This window comes from Hyposmocoma kahamanoa, unplaced genomic scaffold (assembly GCF_003589595.1).
Source record: "Hyposmocoma kahamanoa isolate Upper Pololo Valley unplaced genomic scaffold, ASM358959v1 93, whole genome shotgun sequence".
NCBI lineage: Eukaryota > Metazoa > Arthropoda > Insecta > Lepidoptera > Cosmopterigidae > Hyposmocoma > Hyposmocoma kahamanoa.
The window spans coordinates 9,070,579-9,094,076 of record NW_020654810.1 but is presented as its reverse complement, the minus strand read 5'-3'; positions in this window follow the sequence as shown (position 1 = coordinate 9,094,076).

The window sequence follows — 23,498 nt, the reverse complement described above, 5'->3', positions numbered from 1 at the left end:
CCTTACTAAACATGTTTTTAATGTGTAATCTGTTGGTGTTCCAAATAAATAAGTTATTAAGTGTTGAAGGTTTCAACAAGTCATCACTAGAAGTACAGTCTGTATAAATAGCGCCTAGAATTATGCCTTCATTTTATTTTTTTTTGCTTGAACATAATTTATATCCATTTAGATCGAAACATGCATAATAAATTATAAGCAAGACGGAAACAAACACATAGTTTAGAAATTATATCTATAAATAGTGATGATCATCCACTTAGATTAAATTACGTAGTACAACATAAAGTAGTAATGTTTGATGTTTGTAATAAATACGTTATTATAGGTATGTATAAGTGCTTTAGAAAAAGATCGAAATGAAGGTCATAGAGAACAATAACAAATCAAAGGTAAAACTGTATCAAAAAATCGTGTTCCATTTTCATTATTACGCAAAATACACAAATGCATTATTGGTACAGTCGATATCTTACTTATTATTTGGTTTTGTGAAGATCAGTGTGAAGAATAGTGTAAAACAAACTTAACTTTTACTTAGTGAGCCGTAAAATATGTACATTTACGTATGACTTATTGCATCGATAGTGAACGACGTTTGAAGAAACTATAAAGAACCAATTTGATCTCTAATTACATTCTTCTTCTACTTCTTCTTGCTGTCCTTATCCCACGCTAGATGGGCTCGGCATAACATATATTTACATTACATAATCTCGTTAGTTCGGAATTTCTCCATTGGCAAAGACATTACACATTAGGACAATCCGTTTTATACATCTAATCACATTACATAAATACAAATTTCAACAAAAAGCTGGACTTTCTTTACGCGTTTCTGTTGAATACTTAAGGCTCTCAGTACTAAAATGTGGGTGGAGGTCAAGTGTCTTAGGACATCGACTGTACAGCACAATATCGAACCTTTGGTATAATAAAGCCACATATGATCATACGTCAAAAGTGTTTTTATCATATGAATGAAAGCCATACAAATTAATACGAACCATACGAAACAAATTATGCATATGTGAAAATTTGCACATCTCCATTTAAGCATAAAAACGTTATCGACTAATCTTAAGTCTCTCTCCTGATAAGGCATCTTTTTGCAGACATAGCCTTACTAAAAAAAGGTGCTATATTTACCATGTCAATCACAAAAACTATCGACTATTGTAAACTCATTTACAAAAAAAAACGGGCACCTTCGATTTTTTCCCTGCCTGAAATAATTACAACACGAAAATGGTTTTATTCATTCAAAAATGTCACTGGCTTGATAGTTAGGTGTCCTCATTTGTAAAAACATTCGTTCCAAATTCATATTTAAGAGATAAAACCTGTCTACAACAAAATTACTCCTTACTGCATAAAACGGCGGAAATTGTTGAACTAATTAAGCACTTTTAAATAAATTCGGATAAGTTATCTTGCCTAATTCATCATTTTAAGTTATTGTACCATTACTAAGTGGTCTCTAAAATGGTTGACAAAACAATAATAGCCAGCAAAATTATAGCGCTGCTTGAAGAAAATTGTTCTCAATATTATGTGTTCCAGAGGCTGAATGTGAGTCGTTCGACAGTTCAGAGGACTTGGCAACGATATCAAGATACCGATTCCGTCAATAGAAAGACAGGTTCTGGAAGAAAACCATGCACCGAACCACGACCGCTTCCTGGTAAGCCGGGCGTTGAGAAATCGCAAAGCTTCATACGTAGACCTCAAGAATAACTTTGAGGAAGTGAGAGGAGTACAATTAGCCTATGGACCGTCAAGAAGGAGGCTTCTTGCTGTCATATACGCAGTCGTCGCCCAGCTCGTGGCCCTAAATTACTCCATGAGCATAAAGTTGCTGACTTAACTTCGCTAGAAACCATGCTACATGGACTCAAGAAGACTAGATAAGACTATTGTTCTCTGATGAAGCCAGAATTTCTCTGTGCGGTATAGACTGCCGTCGGCGAGTGCTACGAAGACCAGGGTAACGCTTTGCAGACGTGTGTTTTGAAGAAGTCACCTCTTATGGTGGAGGCTTCGTTATGTTTTGGGCAGCGATTAATGCACACAGATACATGACGGAGATCCTGATTCCTAACCTACAACCCGCATTGACTGTTCTTGGAGAAGATTCCATTTTTATGGATGACAACGCTCGCGTCCACCGTTCTGGCGATGTGGAAGCGTCAAGAGGTTGGAATCCGGCGTTTGCATTGGCCAGCTCGAAGTCCCGACCTCAATCCAATAGAGCATGTCTGGGATGTTCTGAAGCAACGGGTAAGGTCAGTGCAGACAGCATCAGCATCAGGGAACTAAAAAATCCCAATGGGAACATATTCCACAAGAGGTCATAAGCAATATCCTCGAAAGCTTGCCTAAAAGAATACAAGCTGTGATTTTGGCAAGAGGAGGCCACACTCATAATTAAATTGTTACCATTTTTCCTTTAGGTACATTATAAAAAAAAACAAAAATTTTTTAATTTTTATTTTATTTAACGAGTAGTATTCTACTGACCACTGATACTAGAACAACTATTTTCACATTTAGTTAATCGAAATTTATAGAAAAAATTTGCTCAAACCATTTTCAGCATATTCATTTCTAAGATTCTGAGGATACTAGCTAGTTAAATAATAAAATTTACTGCAGGTGACAATCAAATACCTTATTTGCTTAGGTGCATGTTTTTTTTTGAAAAAGACTCTATGAACAAACTTAAATAAAATATAAACATTTCATGAATTGACAACAGAAATTTGAATGCTTAACAAAAATAACGACAACAAAAAGATCTGACCGTATTTCAATAGTAATCATAAGTAATCTATTTTATTTTTATAATATCAAGTGACGGGTCAAACCAAACGTGCGCCTGATGGTAAGCTGCACGCCTGTCCATAACAATTGCAGTGCTACTCAGAGCTTTAAATCGCAAACTTCTGAGGGGCACTGCCACTGCGCCCGTCACCCTGATACATAAGTAAACAACTCCATACGCCTGTAATTTCACCAGCACCCTTACCTTCAAAATCGGATCAGAGTAATGTTAACATTACTGTTTGGCGGCAGAAATAGGTAATGTGGCACTACTTCCCAGGACGAGCTCTTTCAATGTGGTTGTACCATTTTGTTATATTCTGTATAATGACGACCTAAGTGACAATGTTAATTATTTTAAGTATTTAAGATAATTTACGCAGCTTTCTAATAAATTAAGCAGTAATTACATCTTGAAGAAAAGTGATAAATTTTGGTGCATTATTCTAATTTCAGCTTACATACCAGTATGTGCACTCTCATTGGCGTACATATACAAAAGGAAGTAATAAATAGTTAAGTGTATGTCATCGCATGCGCAATCAGTAAGTATGAAACTGGTATTAACGTAAGAGGTTCACAGCCGGATGTCGGCTGTACTATTTGCTTACGATGGAGCCAAACTGTCTTTGCCAGTGGAGAAATTCAGAACTAACCATATTTTCTTTAGATATAACTGGTGATGCGCCGCGGTGGCTTGTAAATGTAAGTTGGTATTAGTTCTCCTAGGGCTGTGCGCAAAGCTCGCCCGCTGCACGATACGATCCTGATATAAGACCTATAATAATTATAGAAGCGCCTCTCGATGACTAGATTGCGAAAGATTGTCGCCGGAACAAAAAAACAACAATGTGTTTTTTCTACTATTTATTGCCTGTCTTAAATTGAAGCAGGCTGCCAGGCTCCGTACATTTTTTATTAAGGCTATTTACGTCTATCACGTATGGTGTCATTCAGATGGATTTTGAAGTTAAATCTCCAATACCTGTATCGTATGTAATCGTTAATCCATTTATATGTCCCACTGGTGAGAGTTTAGGCCGTAGGGTGAACCCTCTTGACGTGCAGATTTCATCACGATGTTTTCCTTACCCGAAAAGCTCACGGTAAATTTCAAATTCAATTAAATTTCACACACAAATTCCGATAAACTCAGAATTCCGAATTTAGAAGGCCGGATTCGAATCCACTTCCTCTTGAGTGGCGGTAGGTCAAACCATTAGGCTACCACGGCTTACTTGTATTGATAATTAAGTAAAATAGGCAGTAATTAAATTTTACGTATATACCACCGATATCTGTAAGGCCTATAATTTAGTTCGAACCAAATTATAGGTCTTGGTATATTTAACACTGGCAACACATCTAGCAGTTATTAGTGTTTATTTCAGGTATTTCCATCCTGATTGGTCATGAACCTAAGCCAAATAAAAAGCAAATTTTCTAAGTAGAAATGATTACTTATAAATGGTTAATGAGTCATTTTGAAGGTAACTTGAGGCCAGTAAACAAAATCCACTGCTCGGGTCACGAATAGGCCGAAGATGAGTCAGAATATAAGGAAGATCTAGGAGCAATGGCGTCACCTGCGTATGCGCCGCCCGCCCGCCGCTGCCGACTTAGCTCACGCGTCTATCGCGCGGTCGCCGGTGCCGCCAGCTTCTGATAATTCATTAATAATCCTAATTTTATCAATAAATTAAATACTAAATCTAGTGGCTGACATCATATACCAGTTTTTCACTTTCGATTTTTATAATAAATTAGTAATTCTTCAGTATTGTCACTTTTACTTTTTTACACCTAATTCGATTTGTCGACTTGTGATAGAGTGTATCGGATAATAACATCGATACTATAAAAAGAGGGAGGCAAGTTTTATGACTCATAGGATCCGGTTCGCTACTAACCGATTACTTTTTGTGAAAGAAAAATATGTAAGACGTTTTAATTGTTTTCTTTTAAGAGGTTAGGTATGTTTTTGTCAGCATTACGTTGGGTATACCTTTCATTTATCGGATTATACTTACGAATGATATCATCTTGGCGTTACGACCGTATCATTATACATTTATTTATTATAACTCGTGCTGAATCGAGATGTTGCGTGATACTAAAAGCTTAGGAATATTTTTCTGCTCTATGATATGCATTTTGAAGACAGCCATCGCGTAAAGGCTGTGTTTATACAAAACATTTCCGTAGTTGAGATGCGCAATTAGTTTTTTTTTCTTGGTTAGATCAAGTTTTCTCACTGGCACCTCACGCAGAGCGCAGAGGTTTCACGTGATAATTTAAGAAATAGGTATATTACCGGTTCTGTGCGAGTACGAGAAACGGTAATGAGGTGATGTTTCAACAATTCAGCCCGTTATTAGGCAGCCGATGTGCTGTCGTCCCGATAATTTACACCTTGTTTGCGGTGCTCACTCGCTCTCGTACTTTATGCATTCTTATATAGACAACAGCTATTGCGTTATGACGCCGACGCGCGTAACATTAGAATCTTTATTAATATCAACTACTGGAATTACCACTGTGAAAGTGGAGTAAACTTTTGTAATTTACCATTTTGCTTGATCATGGCTTGATGGTAGTGCCAAGTCAGAGCGTCTCTATATTTAGCTACACCTTATGATAAAAGTATTGGTTGCTTACTTGTATGTCGCGGCACTTGGACCTAACCTCGTTACATGTGCCCAATTAGAGAAATGTATCAAACATTAGTTCCGTGACGATCCGGCAACTAACATACTCGACCTAGACATTGATTCTCAAAATATATTATCATGCTACATTATTATATCCATTATAAACTCATTAGCGTAGCGGGCAACGGCACTCGCGCCGGCGCCAAATTACCAACATTATCAATTTATACTAGCTCGCGCACAAACAAAAAAGTCGAATGTAGATGACCGGTTCCCGTTAACGAATTCGTATTGTGCAATGTAGGAGAAAAATTGTAACGCGTGTTTTGGGTATGTTGTTTTTGTGGTAGGGTTTGATACCGCTACAGTTCAAATGTGGATCCACTTTAATGCTTTCACTGCGGCTGTGTGCCCAACAACGAAACATCAATCATGTGTCGTGCGCCAGGCCGCCGCCGCCAGCCTGCTGCACCTCGCCCCGCCACACTTTTTCATTAAGTCCGTCAGTAACAGTACTCTCTCACAATCTCCAAATATACAGTAAAAGTAACAATTTCGTATTGATACTTTTGATAATAAAATGAAAATCCGCATGTTATTGTAAATTTGGCACCAGAAATAGTAAAAGAAAATACTTTTTAACGATAATTTTTACGCTACTATTCATTAATACATTTTCATCCAAAACACACGTAATTTGATTGATCCTAGCATTGGTATATAAGTAACGAGTGTGCTTACTAAATGTGTAATTAATCATCTTCGGAAAATCTCAGCTCGAGACGATGGAGCCAGCTCCATCCGGGTCACGGAGATCCAACGTTATTGATAGCGACGGAAGAAACATAATATCCATAATACAATAAACTGCGTTTCAGTATTGTCTATAACAAAAACCTTAAAACAAAAGAGCGTTTAATTGAATTAGACATAAAGTTTGACGTAGGAAGACTATGACGTTGTTTTAGAACATTGTTTATTTTTTCATGCGACATGTTCTTCCATATCAATTACTAACAAAAAATACATTTTTTTAAATTTGCTTTAAACACGTGTAGACGTGATCTTAAAAAATAGAACTAACTAACAAAATATAACGTCATACATAGCTTAAATTTTCCAGAGTAATGTGATGGCCCTATGTTACGACTGATACGCTTACTCTGTACCTGTCTGAGGTTAATTATAGACTCTAAGTAATTAAAGCATCTGCGAGAAATATTCACAGTACATTTTTAACGATGTAATAAAGAAAATTAGCTATTTATTATATTGAGCATTTTCTTGCCTATATATGTTTTACACCTCTTTATTCCACATTCTGTTAATATAGTAAATCGTGCATATCTAATAATATAATACTAATATTTGTTTGGACAGTGTCAGATGTTAAAGGTTATTTCCTTGTTCATCGTGATATCAGTTTGCGTAATAGCTAGACTCGTCACGTCGTAGGTTCAGCTGGATTTATATACGCTGATCGCTAAACTAATAGGCAAATGATCGGCCTTCGCAAGGACGTTGTAATAAAAGGTCGTTAACTACGTTTCTTTAATAAAATAAGAATGCGTGAACGCTAAATTATACCTATTCAGCTTTGATTGTAAATTGGCTTTAATTTTTTAAATAAACTCCTTGTTGAAAAAGCAATTTGCGGTGGAAGGTGCACCACTCGGCGGCTGTGAGGAGAGTCGTCTATTTCATTTCGCTCCCCTCAATTTTATGTCCCCCTCCGCGCGCCGTTTGCCCCCAACTTTCCCACCTGGATTCCATTTCCCTTAAGTGCCCGTTTGGTGCCTTGATCACGACTCTGTGATCATTTTTGAACTTTACGCGAGTTACTTGTATTTATGAAGATTTCTTCATGCATTATGCTTTTTCATTTTGTTAGAGTAACTTACCCTTGTTGTGCGAAATGTCTATGAAAATATATTTCATTAGTAAATATCTACACAAATAATTAAAAATAAAAATTTAAATGAGTACACAGACTCTTACTTTATTTTACACAGACCCTTACTATACGTTTTTACAATGGTCTTATATGAAGAATGTTCATATATTATCATCACCCGATCTATCATATACTACATTGTAAAGTAAGCGTTTAAGAGGTATATAATGCAATTAAGTATTTTGTTGTTAAAGAGATGGGATTGTAATGTAACACTATTTCAAAGAACTTTTATAGAGAGTCCATAGTACAAACACAAAGTTGAAAGACTTCCCGGCAATTCATTCAACGAGGTTTCGAGTTCTTAGGTTTTCGCGATTGTTACACATAGGAAATGAAACTATTTTTCCGGATTTAAATCGCGTATATTTGTTTTTTCAAACAAACCGACGTTTCGGGCCCTTTACAGGTCCCATGGTCACGGTTGACTGAGGTGGTACAGTCTTCAACCAGTTATGTCTAATATTAATGCAAACCACCCTATTTTTTCACTATAGTTACAATAGTTATTAATTAAATACCTTATTTTTAATTTTACAAAGAAAACATTCCAATTTACGCTACATTAAGTTTTACAAACTATTTTATTGAATGAATTTTTATTAAGTTCAATTTATTATTAATTATTAACAGAAATTAGAATAAACTAAAACATATTAATTAGTACTAGGGCCCGAAACGTCGGTTTGTTTGAAAAAACAAATATACGCGATTTAAATCCGGAAAAATAGTTTCATTTCCTAAGAATATTGAATATGTATTTTATGTTAGCAGAGTGATTGCTATTGCTTCCATATATCTGATGTTATGACGTCGAAAAAATTAGTTTTCCGGCTTTTCTTTGCTCCTTCGGTATTGGCTTAGATTTAGTCATGTTTCACGTAATATTCTTTGGTCCGTTTCAAATTATGTTTTCACAATTTTATGAGTGTATCTTGAGCATAATAATGTCAAAGAAAAACATATTGTGTGTCGCATCAAAGGTTTTTATAGCTACCTATGAAGCTATGTCATTTCCGCAATTTTTCAACGTTTTGTATATTTTGGATATTTCAAAGAGCTTTTTATACGTTTGATTAATGCAAAAACTACTATTTGTTTTAAATTGAGTTATCCTCCGACACGGTAGATACAAATATAAACGTTTTACTACGTTTAAGGTATTTTAGAATCGTGAGTAAATTAATTAAAACTTATTATGGAAACAAGTATGAGTTCATGTGGAAGATAAACTTGAGTAAAGAAGAACCTTCAATACAACTATTGAATTACTAGTTATGATATATTATTTACAATTTATTGCTGTAGGGTTATAAAAGAAAAAAATTAAAAGTCTGTGGAATAATACCGCGCTAGTTAAAAGCATGGCATAAAAAAAATTAAACACATAATTAAGACGCACTAAATACGATCGCTAGAAAGCGGCCCATGAGCACATCGCATATCAAAACTTAATATCGATGTATGAATCAAATGCTATAATCTTTATCTTAATGCGTACAGACAGAAACAAATACAAAGTTGATAAATGACCTCGTTATTATAACGGTTAGGAGTGCTGCATGATTTTCATTTCGAGGTCACTATATTTCACTGTGTAGCATATAACGTGCTTTTTGTATGCTCGACGTAGATGAGCAAAAATCTACAAAGTTGCAGACTTGTACTTTGTCCCATTTTAAATTAGATAGATAGATAAAACACACACTAAAGTTAAGTAGCAGTAGAGTTCTTTGTGAAAGAGTTCATCCGGGAAAGTACTGCCACCAAGCATTATCTTTTTCTGCCGACAAGCATTACTGCGTTCTGGTTTTGAAGGTCAAGGGTGCTGGTGAAACTACAGGCGCACGGGACTTGTCCACTTATGTCTCATAGTGACGGGTGCAGTGGCAGTGCCACTCAGAACTTTGTGATTTAAAGCTCTGAGTGGCAGGCGTGTCGCTTACCACCAGGCGCACGACTTGTTCGTCCCGTCACTTGGTATTAAAAATAAAAACAAAAAAGCACATAGGAAATAAATGACTACACATTGCTAAAAACACATATTTGTAGATAAAAATAAATTATATATTGATCGTATCTATTTGCAACAGTTTGTGCTGAAATGGCCCTGACTCAGCGTAAATGCTATAGACTGTGAAAAGATAGACATCACTGGTTTTCCGCCAGTATCATATGGTGAGTGGTGATAATTAATTATAATTATTCTTTATGCACATAAGAATTTTAGTTCCACACTTACCGTTATTCCGTCGAATTATTAGAAAGTCCGGAATACTACATTTATGTCTTTGTCTTACCACTCATTAGCACGTAGCGCATTGGTTCATTTTTGTGAAATTGAATTATTTGAGTGAAATACACTGCGGGCGTTGAGTTTTCCGAAAGCTTCAATTTGAGGCTATTTAAGGCTAGAGTGAAGAGATGAGAGATATCTATTTTACATTAAAATAAATAAATAATTAACCATAAAATAATTAGGTAGTAATTAACAGAACATGAAAACTATTGCGATAGGCAATAATGTAACTTAATTTGATATGAATATGCTACTGGATAAGTCAGAAAGCTTTGCTAACTTAAATAATTCGTTTGGTTAACTTAGTTTAACACGTCTTATATATTTTCAATAATAGAAAATGATGAATCAAATATCCGATGAAGGTTTTTAAATGTATCGTTGAGCATAAAAAGTCGATCTGTAGGTTTAACGTTTGCTTTATGCCGAGGGTTCTCGTTATAATGTGTGATGATGTGAGTCAGACCCTGACGTTCTTACCTATGTATTCGCGAGAAAGAGTTATTAACCCATTATGATAATGTCACCGTGAGATTGCTGCCAGTCTAAATGAACAGATATGATGGATAATGTTAAATTTGACGCATCGTCATTACTCTTTAACGGATTTTTTCTCATCTAATATAGCGAATACAATTAGCTGTTTCATTTAACAACCAGAATTCACTCTGGCACAGAAACGTAACCTACATAAACACATGCGAGAGCACGCATAACTGTCAGTAGATAGAAATAAACACTGGGTTTCGGGCGCAGGTACATTAGGCGATGATGATCGGAAAGAAGGCCGCGCAGCGACCTTCCAAAACGGTGGGCGCCGAGCGTTGACCGCGCATCGCCTGCCATGGCGGCGCAGGCGCAACGTCGGCCCCGCGCCCTCGGTATCACCATTATCGCCAAATGATAGTAATTAAATCCGCCGCCGTTCGCCATCTCGACTCAATAACCAAAACATAATTTCAAAAACTGTTACACAGGACGCCAAACAATTTCGCGGTTTATATGGTATGCACTTACGTGTTTAACATGCCTATCTCATAAACAGACTGTCGTCAACTGTGGCTGCTCCAAACTTGGACGTCGAGTTGAAAAGTGACTCAATTAAATAACTCGAGTATTTTGAATCAATTAGATAAGTTAGTTGCGTAACTCTCGCTGTAAAAAGTCTATATCCTTAAGTCATTCAACAATAGGAACTATAAAGTTTCAGGCTTCCCTCCGCATATATGTAATAGAAAGTGCAACTGCCACGCGTCGCTGATTTTCAACAGAAGTGCGATGCATCCTTGCTGTATAGCCCTAATTACAATGCTTATTTTTCCTCCCACAATAGCCCTTTGGCATGATTCCGTAGAAAAAGAATGGAAAGAAATTGTAATTGGTGCACTGTATAATGCAAGGCTCATAAAAAACTGCATTTGTTCGAATAACAGAGCAAAAAGTAAAAGACATCAACGCATTTCGTAGTATCAACTTTAAGTACTGCTGCTTGGATTACTACCATTTATAATACTTTTATGATCTACGTTTCCACTGACAATAAACCGACTAAAATCTACATTTGCAAACAAGAATAATCTATCTTCACAGTCAGGTTTTTAGTCAGTTAATGTTTTAAATACACGGGTAGTTAATTAAAAACGGCACTTAAGACAGGAACGTTTGCATTTATAATAAAGGCACATCGTTTATAATGGTAATTTCCTTTTATTGCACTAAATGATGACCAATTTCATTATAATATAACTTAGGTATTGCTAGCGCTTGTTACTGTGGCCTATAATATTCTACTAATAAAATTGTTGTAGTAACGAGCACTAAACGAGGAATGAGGAAGATGAAGAAAATATTCATAATGAAGCAGTTGTGTTGCACATCACCTAATCACAAGACATCAGCTAATAAGTACGTGTGAAAATTTGGTGCCGTAATTACCGTTACACCGGTGTATTGACATATTATATATACCTCTATATACTTTCATTAGTACCTATAATTATCGACACAAGTGTATAGTACGTTATTTGTTTAACACTCGAAAGCATGGCTCACTTACATACATGAGTCATAATTTGCACTAGCCAGTTGCCGCAAGAGCTCACATTATTATCATTGTCTAATAAACGAAGATGTGTTTATGTAATCTATTTTATAAATTAGTATGTTTTTTACTTCCTTTGTGTGGGTGACAAGTGATAATTTGATGATCGGCAGACACACGCGCGCGTGTTCGAGTTTCGTTTCTATGAGACTGTTTGCGCATAGAGTGGAACGCCCTTTGTATTCCTTGTTTTGTTACAAAATATTGAACACCGTTTTATTTAACACTAGCTCTCAAATTGTATTGACATGTGACTGTCCGGGCTATTTAAACTACGAGCTGGGAATATATTTCGAAATAGTAACAAATCGGGCTTATTCGTGCTCTGTCTTAAAATTAGTGAAAAAAGTTTTAAACTAAAAAGTGTGGCACCACAGTCGAGCCGATCGTCACGCACGGCTGATTTAAATAAATATATGTAATTCTTTTCTCATTTGTAGGTTAAAACATGCGTTCAAGTTGTGAGAAAAGTAATCATTAATTTGCTTCGGCCGGATGAGGACAGATTGACGAATTTGTAGCTAAACTTTCCACAGTTTTCGAAGATTTTCATAAAAATTCAGAGCAGGTTTTGTTATAATTTTACTGCTAGTAGCTCATTAACACGTACGCTTTTAATGAAAAATTAGGGAGAATTAAAATAAATTTAATATAGTTAAATCTACGTACTGACTCGGCAACATAAATAAGCTACCGTTTTAATGGGTCTCTATAATACTACGCGTCTATGCAGCAACGACCGCAAGCATACGAGTACTTGTTAAGCGCAATCAATAAGTATTTAATGTGTCAACAATGGCTAATAGCTTACCAGTGATCACTCCGGGTACCTGTTAGGCAAGTCCCTATCGGTGCGTGCGAAAGGTGTACCACGCTGTGCTCGCGCCGCTACGCCGCTGCCGGTCGTCCCTCGCGCACCGCGCCCTGCACAAATCTACACTATGGATGCGCCAAAGCGAGAATGCCAATGAACTTAGGACGGCTATTGACAGGTATTGCGTTAAGACAAATAGACGTGCGGCTCAGACAGACCTCCGTTCACTTGACCTGCCTACCATACACATGTACCTATACAACGAAAAGCCTCCTGAGAACTTCTATGTAAACACGCCGCGAGGGTAAATAAGGAATTCTTGTAAGCAAAAAGTACCATTCATAACTGTAAGTCGCGCGCTTTGACGCGGAAACAAAGGCAAAGGAAGTGCCTGGGAAGTGCTATGGAATGATTCACTCACATCACCTTTTGGTGCGAACAGATATCTATGTGGCGAACGACATGAATTACATTAGAGGGGCTGTAGTTTATTCAGTAAATAAGCACAAGTGTGAACATCAGTGCTCTTGATGGAAATTAACAAAAACATTACGGTCGTCCCGACAATACGTAGATGACATATACCGTTGTTGGTCAAGTGGTGGCCACCGTCTCACCCAGTTTGTTTACCCCGATGGAGACCAATCTTTGGGCGTGTTTGCTAATATCATATTAGCATATTTTTTGCTACACATTGAAAATCAGTGGGCGCAAAGACACTTCAAGAAATGATTACAGATGACTGGCCGCATCTGAAGTAAACATGATAAGATCAATAGCTATGGCAGCTGACTGCCATGACATATGAGAATGTCACAAACAAAATACCAACAAATTAGATCACATAGATGTTAGATCAATGTAAGAGATTCCCACAGACTATTTAGTTTTATTTGTAGAACTGGACACATGTATGAGGATAATAATCGGGAAATGACCCCCCTCACAAGGACAAAAGTATTTGTGACCCAACATAGTACTTACGGTAATAAATAGTCATATTTTACAGTTCTCTTCTACAACGACGTTATTTCGTCTTACGATAGCTGTTTGCCTAGTTATCCTTCTTTACTACAAGTAGCTAACATAACTCCTATTTCAACCTCATTGGGTGTGGCTGGAGAGAATTTATTGCAGTGGAGAGGTCAAGTGCGTGGTGGTGCAGTGACGGCAGCGGCCGATATCCAGGCTGCGTCGTTATAGCACACATGAATCGCGGTGCTCACTTGCGGTACTCGCCTGTTATACGCGAACAGTTGACGGCTCCTCGCGAAAAAGCTCATAATACAATACCATACATACTCTGCACCAGAGCGCTTTTCGCGCAATTATACCAATATGAACTATCCTGTTAATTCAATTGTTCACTTTAATGGCGTTGTTGCGATAAAATTCATTTTATTGCTTTGCATCTTCATGAGCCGATGACCCATAGCCGTTTACGGTTCTTTCCAGGTAAGTATGTGCGCTATGTCCACCTTGCCGCGCTATTTGCGTTGGATATGTGAATTTTCTGAATTCTAATAAGAGTTAAGCTGTGAAAACACTTATACGTTATTTACTGAAGAATTTTGATAGGCCGTCTGAGGCGTCATCTGTGTCCGCAGGCATTAGCGCGCAATCTCGCCGGATGACACTAGTCAAGTGATGACGACAGTTATTTGCTGCTTAACAGTCGCCTCGCGTCGCGCTAAGTGCACCATACTTAAAAATAAAACAAGCAATTTGATTCGCCTTATTTAAATTCACATGCCTTAACCGAGGCAGTGTGTCTATTACGATTAAACATACAATTTATCAAATGAGGCTTTAGAAAAATTTGCGCATCCATTTGGCGACAGTAGTGAAGACAGCAGCTGTCAAAACACAGATAACCGCTGCACTCGTCGAGTATATAACCAGAAAAAGAGACGAAATAAGGGCCATAAATTCCTGGTAACTCATCAGTGATACATCACTTATAAATATCAACTCTCGTTGGCACTGAAATAAAGTAAGGCCAACAACTGACCTGTGTGTACGTCTCCGTATATTCCAAGACTATTCTGTATTTATTGTACCTAATACAGATAGTATCTCTAACAATAGCGTGCTGTTCCATTCGGTGGTGTGGGGAAAAACAGTAACACATCTAATTACCAAACAAACAAAATCAAATTTCATCGGTAATTAAATATTAAATAAGTAATTTTGCAATTTTCGTCCATTATAGCAAAAGCTCAAGTTAACTGGTCGTATTGAAGTGAAATAATTGACGACACCTATTGACGACACCCGTCAATTGTTTCAAATTCGGACTGGCCAATCGGAGTGCAGTTGTCAAACACAGATAACCGCTGCACTCATCGTCATCGAGTATATAACCAGAAATAGAGACGAAATAAGGGCCATAAATTCCTGGTAGCACATCAGCGATACATCACTTATAAATATCAACTCTCGTTTGCACTGAAATAAAGACAGACCAACAACTGACCTGTGTGTACGTCTCCGTATATTCCAAGAATATTCTGTATTTATTGTAATACAGATAGTATCTCTAACAATAGCGTGCTGTTCCATTCGGTGGTGTGGGGAAAAACAGCAAAACATCTAATTACAAAACAAACAAAATCGAATTTCATCGGTAATTAAATATTAAATAAGTAATTTTGCAATTTTCGTCCATTATAGCATAACTCAAGTTAACTGGTCGTATTGAAGTGAAACAATTGACACCACCCATTGACGACACCCGTCAATTGTTTCAAATACGCGCTGGCCAATCAGAGCGCAGTTGTCACAGTAATGATATGGCAGAATAGTTTTCAAACAAATGAAATGACATTTCGTCTCTATTTCTGGTTATATACTCGATGACTGCACTAAATTTTTTAATATTTATTTTGGACGTTTTAATGCTTATAGTGGTATATTGGCATGGATAGTATACCCACGGAGTTTTGAATGTGAAGTACCTTATTTCCATGAATTGGTTAAAGATTCCTTGTATATCAATTGCAATAGCTGTTTTAATTTGAAGTGCAGGGTATTTATATTTGTAAATGATTATAAGCCGCACCCTTGGTGCAATAAGGCCCCATCTGCAAAATTACTGCTTTTCACGAGAGGGGATTAAAACATTTGTGAACAAAATTAATTTTAATACCAGAGTTATAAAATTACACAAAAGTAACAATTAGTTTCATGTAGTTCGTATTATTCTTATGAGGTTCATGTGATAAAAGCACATAAGACGTATGATCCTTTGTAACTTTCTTATGCCCAGAACTTGAAGCATATTGACTAGAATTACAATTTTTTTTTTTTTTCTTTCTTTATTGGACATTAAAAATTACAATACCTACAGAATACAGAACAGTAATAGAAGACACAAAGCACAAAGGGCACAAGTCAACAGTGGACCCTAATTAAAAAAAAAAAACACTATTACATGAGCAAATTGGCGCAAACACAGATTAGTTACAGAATGAAATTAATTAGAAACGTTATTAAGTTATAAAAGATTATTAATTTGTGAAACATTATTAAATTATTTAAAAATTATTGGATAATTAGAAACGTTATTAAATTATAGAAACATTAATAAATTACGTAATTATTAAAAATCTATTATACAATTTTTAACTACATATTTGTTGCGGTCGTATGAAGAGAATGATCCTGTGATGTTATGAATGTTGATGACACAAGGATGAAAAGTTAGAAAAATTAGTGTACGCCCAACACAATTTATATTGAATTTAAGAAAATCTAAGTATCCGGGTCTACTGGGTATCTTTAATTATTTTATTTATTTATTTTGTTTCTTTTCCACGTACCCCTAAGTCAATTTCGTCATGCTTGAATAGAACGTTTTGGAATGATGTCATCGAGGTAATCAAGATATCTTAATACGTTTATAAAAAAAAACATTGTCTGACAAATTGTTACTCACTGAGAACACTGCTAATTTTTGCAATTCAATTTATCAATTTGAATTGTGATTGGAATAGGTAATAATTACTTTGTAAGTTTGTATTGTTGCTTCATGTTTAAATTTAGACCGTTTTTTGTATTATCTTCGTAAATTTGTAAGAATTTTGAATTGAGACCCAAAATAGATGTTTTGACGTAGTTGAAACTACTACACAATACTAATTAAAAACAGAGGTCCCAGGTTCGATTCCCGGACCGGGAGAAATATTGTATGGTCAACATTTATTCCTCTCGTAAGTTTGGGTGTAATTTGTGGTTGTCTATGTGTGTGTCCATGGCACCCGCGACACAGGGTTTCCCTAGTGCGAAGCTATGTTGAGTGTGTGCTGTACAAAAAACGCCCAGATTAGAACCAATTAAGTAAGTTCATTTCCCAAATTGGAACTACCGAGAAACTAATCCGGGACCGCATCATCCAGTGCCTATAGTGCAAACCGTTGAGCCATCGCGCTCGTCGTCAGACCTTTTTGAAATTATTCAAACTAATTACACAGCACCACACTCACAAGCACACACATTTTAACTTTTTGCACGGATATACAATAGTTATTGAACATTCTCATTCCTCGGTACAAGTTTTCCCTTGAAGGAATGTTCTTCGTATTAACATGTAGTTCACCATGATTAATGACTTGACCAATATTATGGTGACCTTTGGTAATAACAGTTACGTAAAGGAGATTGACAATGAAAACACGAAACACAGAATGTAATGTAGGTACAATACGTACGTATTCATCACAGTAATCTTAATACTACACAGAAAACAACATTCAAATTGGTTCAGCCATTGTAGGCGTGTAAACGCATAGACAAAGTAACAAAAATTCTGTTATAGAAACTGATATTTTTGGTGTTAAGTGAGAAGCGTGTCCTCTTCATATTGAAAGAAGAGTCTCAGCTTCTTTACTATTTTGTCATATGTAGTATTGATTACGTAAGATTATTTTTAATCGACTTCATTTTAAGTATTAATTATGATAATAAATCTTAAAAATTCAAAATTTTGCTTTGAATATTTTCATCAGCTACGATTTACAACTAGTAATTTCGTTTATTTAAATTTTAACCATAAATTAATGAATGTGCTGCCATTAATATGGTTTTATGTTTATTGTAATTTTATAATGATGAAGTGATTATTTAGATGTTTTGGGCTGTTAGTGCAAATTTAACGCAATGTGGAAGATAAATGAAATGTTATCACGATCGAGTCATTGTATTTATCAATTTAACGATTTAAGGGTAATTTTCTTACCGATGAAATATAGATGTCATGAATTACTAAATTTTTAAACTACCGTTAAAATTCGGTAGCGATTTCTTTTATGAAACGCGATTATGGAGCTCATTCGAAAGTATTTGTAGAATATTTTCGATTAAAAATCTTTTTCTGGTTTTAATTTATGATTTTTCAGCATTCTCTTTACAAAAAAGTTAGCAAAAAGGTCATGTACACTTTAATATTGACGTATATATTCCTTTTTAGACTATGATCTTCATTGATTTCAGTTGATAGTGAATTCGTTGAACTCCGAAAACAAGACCGAGTGAAGCGACGAACAGCCGGAAATCCAAACCATTACCAAATGTGTGGTCTACCGTTCGCGGAATATTATCTTTGAACAAGTTCACTGTTAAGTTTAAAGCCCTTATTTTCATTGAAATATTTATTACATATAATATTCGATTGGTTAGCTATCTTTGCCATGAATTTAATCAGAATGGTTTCTACTGTTGGATTCTATTTTTATCTGATGGAGATGAAACGAAAAGGTGGATAATGTTTATTATGTCACACATAACACATATATTAATGCTCATGGGTAGGTAGGCATATAAAACTTATTATGTCCATCTTACTAAAGACTCGCTACACAAAAAAAAATCTCAAATCGTCGATCTTGAAATGACAATTCATTTGTATTGATTCAGCGAACTCTGATACTGTTTCTAATTCAGTGAGTTCAAATTACAAAATGAATAAGTTTGTGCCGGCATTAGGGCACGGTATCAACCCCAAAATTTGGAGTAATTGTAATTAATGAGAGAGCCACGCTGACAGACAAAATTGGTTACAGCGAGACCGCTTCTCGTCTTGAATTATCTCGCGTCATATTTCTGCAGACAAAACGCCTACAAATACTAACCCTTTGCGTCCCATGAACTTTCCTAATCGGTCTTACGTCGACTACAGTGGCGGTAGCACGTAAGCTTTCGTATAAGCTTTGCGCGCGTAGCGGATTAAAAAACTTCGGTGGAGGTAACTCTTCTGAGCCCACCAGATTGCAGGTGCTTATAAAGTTGTGAATATCGCTCGTAATTCACCAAGCTCACGAACAAACGTGTGGGCTGCATAGCTTTGGGCGCAAATGGCTACCCGCGACCGTACTAACACTAACTAAACAGTGCGATTCCTAGCCCGTCTAGACGGAGATTATGTAAAACGGAATATATTTATTCCTTTTTGAAAAGACCAATAAAGCCCTTCCCATGGTGTGCTTCGCGTCTTTTTATTGCAATAGCAAATTTGCGTTGCGCGCTTTGATATGAAAGCTCTCGTTTTATTTTATTACGTGATTTCCGGAGAGATTTACGCTCGCTATATCTTGCTGTACGCCGCTTTGTTTATTTGCCAATGTTTGCGTTTCAGACACCATTCAAACACGGAGTTTTTCATTGAGGACAGATTTTTATTGAGTTATTTGTGAATGTAATTGTTGATTCGCGTTTTGCCGAGCATTTCACTCAAATAGTACGCTTCACTAATAAACCACACAATGTAACAGATGGGCCATCTTGCCGACCCACCGATTGGCTAATAAGTATTACGCATTGTCATAATAAATGACGGTGTCTATGTGACATACCCTTCGCAAATATTTACCAAAGATAGGAAATTCAACAGGGTCGTTCGAACCACATTCGAATCCCTCTAAATGGAAATTGCGGAAACGTAATATAAATCGAATAATCCATTCTTGTGTAGGGGACGTTTTGGGAGGATAAATCTCAATCGGGGGTGAGGAGAGGCGGTGTGCAGCGCGGGAGGGTCGCAGACGGCAGACTCCGGCTCCGGCCGGCCATCTGCCGCACACCACCGTAAAATCGATAATATTTAGCAAGAGGACGGTATAACTCACATGGTTAGCGAAGTTTGTCCAGCGGGCATGGGTAACCCATCCCGCCGCACCTCCGCCGCCGCCTCCGCGTCCCGCCACCGCCCTTTTCGCTCCGAGACTTGTGCCTCACCATCTCCGATGCCGCTGACTGCGATTAACCACATGTTTCTTTTACTCAGAACTGCATCCGTTAATTTTGAAATTAACATCCTTGAAATATTTTATCGCAAAATGATTTTCCTTAAATGACTAATGATACCATCGGCCTATTTCGGTGTAACTAACACATCGCTTGACTTAACTTGTTTGTTCGTTGGGTTGAGACGAGCATTGGATAAATATGTTAACGGTTTATTAGGCAAGGCGACTTGCTTCGCTAGGTCAGCCTGCCAAGTTGGATGCCTTTTACTTTAGTCACTTGGTCCTAACTGTGACTCACGGGATTGCAATACAACAACAACATAATATGCGCATACAGGTCGATCCCTTGGTCATGGGATAAATTTTTTATTGATGAATGTACTTAACAATAAATTTCTTCTTTTCCATTAAAAATATTCTCGATTATAGTCCTCATAATAAAAGAAGTTTGCTTTCAATTGCAATCATCGCTTCAAAATTTGTTTCGTGACCAAAGAAGCATCTTGTATCGGTAAACAAGTGAATTCTCTTTTAATTGGCTCTTAACAATAAACAGGCCCTCGCCCTGTCCCAGCTTTAAGTTCACCGTTCTTAACTGTTTCCAAAAGTGGGAAGCAATTTGTCGTGAAAGAGGAATTCGCAACAATAACAAAGACGGTAAAGCCTTCACATTATTTAAGCTTCTTGCTCTTGACAGTTGGCGAAGTAATTAAATTCGGCAGGCGTTTCTTACAGCAACAATGTTATGAATCACAGCTCCTAAATAATTCCAATTACTTTGACTGACCTTTCCGGTGCCTGGCGGAGGCGTTCTCTCCCGTAAACTTCTCTGATTAACTTTTAGGAGTGAGTTGGATTCACGCGTGACATGTGAGCGAAGTGAGCAAACCTTTCCCCTGGCTTATAAAACGAACGGGCCTACGTGTCCAACATTTTTTACTTTATTATTGGGTATATGTAGGTCCCGATTCAATAAGGGAAAACTTTTCTCAGCGCAGGTAGTAAGTTGATATTTTTGGACGATCTTTGCTCCATTTTCTGAAAGAAACCGTCTAATATTTTCGCGTATATAACAGTTCCGTAGTGTGCCGTTTCAGTGTATTTGGTAATAAAAAAAATAAAAAATATAATAAACAAATGTACCATAGCACTCGTACATATATTTGTCACAGTGTTTACTTTGTGAAATCCAAATTCCAGCATCGAGAGGTGAGACATTGATTTTGCTTTATTAATTGATTCTTAGAATTATTTCCTGCAAATAACCTAACATATAATGGTTTTTTTCTATCATATATTCACGTATTTTGTGACGTCGTTGGTGGCCGATATTGTCAGAGGTTTCAAGAAGCGATGAGTGTAATTGGACGTATTTCCCCGTTGTGCTGGGATGGCATATCGGGTGTTGCGTCACCGGAGGACGTTGGCTACGACCTTCGCACGCTGGCCGTCGCCGCGGCTGCTTCTACCCCGAGGGTTCAGTTGAAATAATTTTAAAGTCATTAGTTGAAACATAGCAAGAGATTTCTATGATCGCAGTTCATATTGGCAGTGACTGTTTTGCTTTTTAAGTTGACGTCTGAATTTCTATTTACTTTTCCTAGAAAAAATATTGAAGGTAACAATGCAAATGGTAATGGAAATATGAATAGGTAGTTATAATCCGTGATGCACGGGGTTGCGGCTAATGGAGGGCGGGGGTGAGGGGTGTCCGGCGCATTGGCGGCGCTGGCGCAGTCGCCAGCCGCCAGCCGCGCGCCTACATTCCACGAGAACGTTGCCTCCCTGCGCTCGCAACCACTGATGCAATATTCAACTTTACTGCGTCCTTGCAATGCCGTAATTCATTATAACAAGTTTAATCGCTGTGAAGTCACTTTTATCATTTTCTTATTTTCTCCAATACAGGTTATATGCAATAGCCAAGGCCATTTTGGCGTCCTTAACCATCATAAGGCTGGAACACATGACAGCTGATGATACAATTATGTAGGTTGAGACAATGATAACAAGATGCCACTTGATGAAATTACCTTTATGGATACTTAAAGGCTGCTCATAAAAATATAATGCCTTGGTTATCATGGCTTCGAATATGCAATAAAAAAAAATGTCAATTATATTTTTTTGTACAATTACATTGTCTTCTTCTTTTGTGTCGTGTACATAGATATAGTAAGGCAAGTAGTGTTTAAAAAAGGCTTAAATTAATTGGACAATGATATACAATTTTGGCATGCTTTTGTTCATTAGTCGCGCGGCGTGTGACGCCTGCCACTATTGACCGCAGCATTGCGCGCTGTCGGTCGCCAGCAATGTCTATGTCATTGCCTTCCGATTCGTAGTAATCACGCCACTCGGAAATGTTTTACAACAATGCTATACTTATGTACAAACGAACTTAAAGTTGTTTTGCATTATTACGGTTTATAGCATGCTTTAATATAATCAAAGTTTACTTTTAAAAAAACATTTGAGGGAACTTATTTTTGAGAGGCAAAAACTAGGTATCCTAAACGCTTTACATAGTGGAGGCATCTAAAATGAAGCACCTTTGTATCATAGGCATTTATTAAGTCACCTTTATGTTTACAATGATTTTAATCACTATGAAATACTGATTGATTATAGTTTCATTATAACCTCAATTATGAATTTGTATTACATTTTATTATTTTTTGGATTTTTTTTTAAATTTACTAATTTTTTTCTTTTTTTTTAATCTACATAACACTCACGTCGATATTACTCTGCACATTACATCAACTTCATAATGTTTTTGCTTTTGATGCAGCGCAACGCGCTACCTTGGAAAGTGGTGGCGGAAAATCAGTGCTTTGCTTTTGAGTACACGCACTAAGCCACGATCTATTTGGCTTGGTGCAGCATACACAAGCGGTTGATCATTAGGTCAGAATCTTATTTTTGATGTATTTTGAATTATGTTTATATTTATTGTTGCTGTGTGTGATACAATGCAATAAACGTTATGCAATAAATCTATCTATCTAATGTAATGCGATACTTCCATCGAATTTCTTAGGTCTATATTTTCACGAACTTTTCCTGACAGATTTAGTTAAAACTAAAACTTAAATTTATATGTAAATACTTTTTTAGTAAAAGTAATATTTACAACAATATCTATCGAGTTCTTAGGTTTTCGCGATTGTTACACATAGGAAATGAAACTATTTATCCGGATTTAAATCGCGTATATTTGTTTTTTCAAACAAACCGACGTTTCGGGCCCTTTACAGGTCCCATGGTCACGGTTGACTGTGTAGTCAACCATTTGTTTGAAAAAACAAATATACGCGATTTAAATCCGGATAAATAGTTTCATTTCCTACAACAATATCTGTTTACAAAACGTATTTGAATTGTGGAACAAAATAAGGCATAGGCTCCGAAATGTAGATGTATTCCTAGGCCACAGAAGTATGTAGACGGCTAGATAACCGATAACCCCGTGGCTCCGTATGCGACCGGAGGTACCCACCCGATAGCTTCGATTGGAATTGCCGTTACCTGTAAAATCGTACGCACAATCTTCCGCACTTTGCACTCCTGTGCTCTTTCCCTATAAAGTGTTGACGTAGGTAAAAATAAACG